Raw genomic sequence first — 4,985 nt, 5'->3', positions numbered from 1 at the left:
TGGAGCTGATAACGTGGGCGGTGAGTGGAGTTGTAAGGAGGTGTTGGTTGTTGGGTGTGTTTTGTGATAGTATCAGTGGCATTAGATGATCGTTTATCGCGATTATTTTTGGGACAATATATCGATCAGAATCAGTAGGCGCTTTCAACTGGTCCCTGGAACCGGGTAGGGTTTTAGTCTCAGCTCGCTCCGGGTTCCAGCCGTGCTGAGTAGGTACTTAATGGTGAGGTGTAAACCCTGCAGAGCTCTGATTGGCCAGAGCCATGTCAATCACCAGGAAATGCAGCAGCTTTCACATTTATTTTGATCGGACTCACAACAGCAGCTCGTAACTTTACCTCGAGGCATTTAAAGAGGTTTAAAGGCTCCTTGCCACCGGCCGATGAATATTTCCAGTGAAAGCTGAACGTTCAGCAAGTCAGAGTGATCTGTGAGAGCTGGGGGCGGAGCCGTGTTGAGTCCAAAAAACAAACAATACACGCGATACACGATGAGTAAACGGCGCCTAAATTTACTGCCGCGTTGTTGTTGTTTATAAAGCCAGCGATTCCTGTTAGAGACAGGGTTTTGCGACGTCACCGGCTCCATTTCGCGGGGGTAGCCCTGCCGAGCCACGTCGAGTCGAGTCGAGCCGAGCTGGATCCATGCGGTGGAAAAGCACCAAATGGCTCCTAGCTCCAAATCAGTGTGATGTTAGAGGGAGCAGTCACCGACTCAAACTCCGGGGATGTGTCGTGACTTACAGGGCTCAATTTCAACGAGGAGAGTAAGGGAGGGGTTCCCTACCATCCTCCACAAGTTACATAGTGCAGTTTCTGCAGTGCTGAGCCTGGAGTTGCAACAACAGTGGCCCTATTCTCCCTGTAGTTCTGAGTGAAGCGTCTGAATTATTTTGAAGCTGTAAATTGAAAGTAAAAACTATTACGTAGTGTTCCTTTAGGCATGTGGTTAATCGATGGAGCACGAGCCTCCGGTTCCTGTTGTTTACCTCAGTCTCAGAGCTCCAGTGAGAGACTAAAGAAGCTCGGGACGTTAAACTGATGCACTGCGTTGGGTGTAAGAGGAAACTGGGTACATTTAGTATTCCATTTTCTTTCCTTTAAACTATTCCTTTAAGGCTCGTAACTGGCATCCGTCTGCGAGGTGAGGCTGGTCCCAGAGCGCCTTCCCTCCTAGATGTTGGGAGGCAGTTGCCATGCCAACCGCAACATATGCTTCTCACAAGCCCAGCAATCAGGTTGTTGTGCTGCAGAGTTGTTTGTTTGTGTGTGTGTGTGTGTGTGTGTGTGTGTGTGTGTGAGACAGAGAGAGAGAGAGAGAGAGAGAGAGAGAGAGAGGAAGAGAATAATTCACTCTGAACAGGATGCCCACCTTCAGCTCGTTCCCTCTGGCCGCCGGAGAGATTCACGACAGCCGTAATTACCCATAAACACCCTCTGCTAAATCAGGCCTCAGCACAGTCCGCCTTAAAGCCGGCGTCCGCCCAGAAATCTCATTTACTCTCCCTCCTCCTCCCCCCGACCGCAGCACATCGCTGGGGTGGTCCAGAGGTGTGAGTACTCTCACTGCGGCAGGGGCTCAGGGGCCGGGGTGGGAGAGAGAGGGGTGTTCTCCCTGTGTCTGTGTGGGTTTCCTCCGGGTGCTTCGCTTTCCTCCCACAGTTCAATCACATGGTGGAAGGTGGAGTGACTGTGTGACATTGTCCACGGGTGTGAGAGAGAGAGAGAGAGAGAGGATGGTGATGGTGTGAGTGACAGGGTGAGTGTGTGACAATGTTCACATTCGAGGCTGCAAGTGAAGCTCAGCTTCCCCTAAAATGTAAAAAAATAAGTGATCAAATATATACTGTTGTGTGTACGTCATTGAATAAATATGCACTACAGCGCGATTAACTTTTGTTCAGAATCAGCTTCTTATCACTGGTAAAGACGCGGCTTTCCTCTCAATCATTCCCACAGCTTCACAGTGCTTTAAACAGCGTCCACAGAGTTCAATAGCGAAGCAGCAAAGTGCAGCGAAACGAGACGAGTCATTGGATAAATGCTGGACTTTGTCCCGCCCATCGGACGCTCAGCGTCTCTGGGGGTCTATGGGGCAGTGGGCAGGCCTCGGCTGGCCCGGACGCTCAGCTTCTGCATGATGATTGGATGATCTGTCTGAGGCCGAATCCCTTTTTGATTGACAGCGAAATGAGCGAATCAGCGATCCTTTGGTGTAAAGATCCGTGGGAGCACAGGCGGACACACTTCACATGGGCCAAGGCCGTTTAAGCAGCCTAGCTCTGCTGGCCATTGAGAGGACACTAGTCAAGTCCCTGGAAAAGACGCCTTGTTGGTACGACAGGGTCACAGATCATTTTCTTAAAAAGGAACAGAGGGTAGAATTTACGTATAAATAAACCCGCACATTTTATGACGTAGGCCGAAATTGAGTTTCCCCTCCTTGAAAGACCAGCATCCGCCACTGGTTCACATGTGACAGGGTGAGTGTGAGAGTGACGGGGTGAGTGTGTGACGTTGTTCGCATATGTGAGTGTGTCAGAGTGTGTGAGTGACAGGGTGAGTGTGTGAGTGACAGGGTGAGTGTGTGAGTGACTGGGTGAGAGTTAAGTCTTGGAAGGAAGGAATGTCGTAGACTGCGACGTTTCTGCAGCTCGTGTGTAAACGCTGTTTAAACTGGACTCTTAATACTACACAGAGGGTGTCTCTGGGGTCTGCAGAGTGCAGCAATGAAACAGAATGGACAAAGACCACGCAGCGGTCTCCAGTGTGAGCTGTGTCCCCCCTGTGCGCCAGAGAGGGTTCCTCAGCAGACGCAGAGAGCGCAGGAGTGTGTTTTTGAGGCGAGAGTCTAATTAAAGGCCTGTGTCCTCTGGGCTGTAATCTGGGGGTTTATCGCGTGTGTAGCAGCAGCAGGCGGACGGACGTCAGAGCGCCGCACGATGACCCCGCGGCGAGTCCGTTAAAAAACACGCCCGCTCTCCGCTGAGCCTTTTAACAGCGGCCGTGTGTTATCTCCCAGCCGTAGCTCTGGCGCCCCCGACTAGTAATGGAACAATCTGAGAGGAGCACATTGGAGATAAAGAGGCTGGGGCTGAGAAATGAGCAGAAACGTGAGAGAAATAACAAACAACGGAGGGAAATCTCACTCTTCCTGAGGGGGGACGGAGAGATGCCGAGAGACGCCTGCAGGGGGAGAAAGAGAAGCTGGAAGTGGAGGACCTGTGTTGTTAGAATTATTGGGACTGTTATTTTTATGAATAAATTATTAAAATCATTAATCCCAGTTAATCCCTGTGGTAAACAACAGCAGCCCCCTCTCCCAGCCCCTGAGTATCAGTGTGTCCTCTGAATTACGAGGCCGTTTAACAACTGAAATACATCTAACATTACATCTGCAGGGGCTCGGGGTCCAGGGTGGGCTCCTCTCTCTTCGGGTGACTGTCTGTGAGGAGTGTGGTGTGTTCTCTCTGTGTCTGCGTGGGTTTCCTCCGGGTGACTGTCTGTGAGGAGTGTGGTGTGTTCTCTCTGTGTCTGCGTGGGTTTCCTCCGGGTGACTGTCTGTGAGGAGTGTGGTGTGTTCTCCCTGTGTCTGCGTGGGTTTTCTGCTTTTTTTTTTTTTTTTTTAACTAAAATGGCATTCAGTTTTCTTAAAGTAAAAAACAGGCTCAGACCCGGAAGTCCTTATATGAACATGACTCCAGGTTCAACTCTCTCTCTCTCTCTCTCTCTCTCTCTCTCTCTCTCTCTCTCTCTGTCTCTCTATATCTGTCTCTCTCTCTCTCTCTCTGTCTCTCTCTCTCTCTCTGTCTCTGTCTCTCTCTCTGTCTCTCTCTCTCTCTCTCTCTCTCTCTCTCTCTCTCTCTCTCTCTCTCTCTCTCTCTCAGCGTTGCTGCTGTTACTCATCGTGCCTCAGGACATTTTTTACTCAGAGCAGTAGAGCGAGGGTAAAGTAGGCATGTCCGTGTGTGTGTGTGTGTGTGTGTGTTTCTGCCATTTCACACACTCTCATTAGCTCTAATGGAGAAGCTCTAATGAAACTGCAGCGCTGGCTCTGTGGGTTTTTCTCTGGGAGTGTGTGTGGGGGGGGGGTGATTCTCTGCTGATGGTGTGTGTGCAGTGTGTTATTCATTCATTTAAAGAAGTGATATCCACCTTTTTTATTTATATTTATGCTTTATGTATCTTTCAGTTTATAACTTCGTTTAAAATGCTGTGACAGTGTAGCACCACCTTCTCGAAGCATGTCTTATTTTTAGTGTTTTTCTTTTCTTTTATTTATATTTTGTTGTGGCCATTAGGAGGCCCCTTTACCACACACAGCGCCCCCTGCCTGAGAGTGTGAGACCTCCTCAGGGACTTGTGAAGCCAAACATATATATGTTTTTTGAAACTGTGTCCACCGTTCAACTGTACAGCTCCACACACTTGGAGGAGGACACTAGCTTCACTAATGTGTTGTGCTAATAAACGTGTGCTGGTCTGAACCGCGCTGAGAGCTGAGGACGTTCTACACTCTCAGAGCCCTTTACCACCAAGAGAACTCTGGTTCATGAACTGGTTCCGTTCCAGAGTCTTGGAAACTTGGTGTGTGTGAGAGAGAGAGAGAGAGAGAGAGAGAGAGAGAGAGAGAGAGAGAGAGAGAGAGAGAGAGAGAGAGAGAGAGAGAGAGAGAGAGAGAGAGAGAGAGAGATGCTATTTAAAAAAAGAAGATATTTTAGATTCAGACTTTAATGTTTACACACACACACACTTTTGGGGGAATTCAGCCTCTAAGTTTTTTTTACTCCTGATGGTGCAGTGTTCCACATTTGATCTCTCTCTCTCTCTCTCTCTCTCTCTGTTTCTCCCTCTCTCTCTGTGTCTCTCTCTCTCTCTCTCTGTGTCTCTCTGTCTCTCTCCCTTCTCTCTCCCTTCTCTCTCTCTCTCTCTCTGTCTCTCTCTCTGTGTGTGTGTGTGTGTGTGTGTAGGTTTCATTTTAATTGT

This window comes from Hoplias malabaricus, chromosome X2, assembly GCF_029633855.1.
Source record: "Hoplias malabaricus isolate fHopMal1 chromosome X2, fHopMal1.hap1, whole genome shotgun sequence".
Taxonomy (NCBI): Eukaryota; Metazoa; Chordata; class Actinopteri; order Characiformes; family Erythrinidae; genus Hoplias; species Hoplias malabaricus.
The sequence above is the reverse complement of the archived record's forward strand: the minus strand, read 5'-3'. Positions refer to the sequence as shown.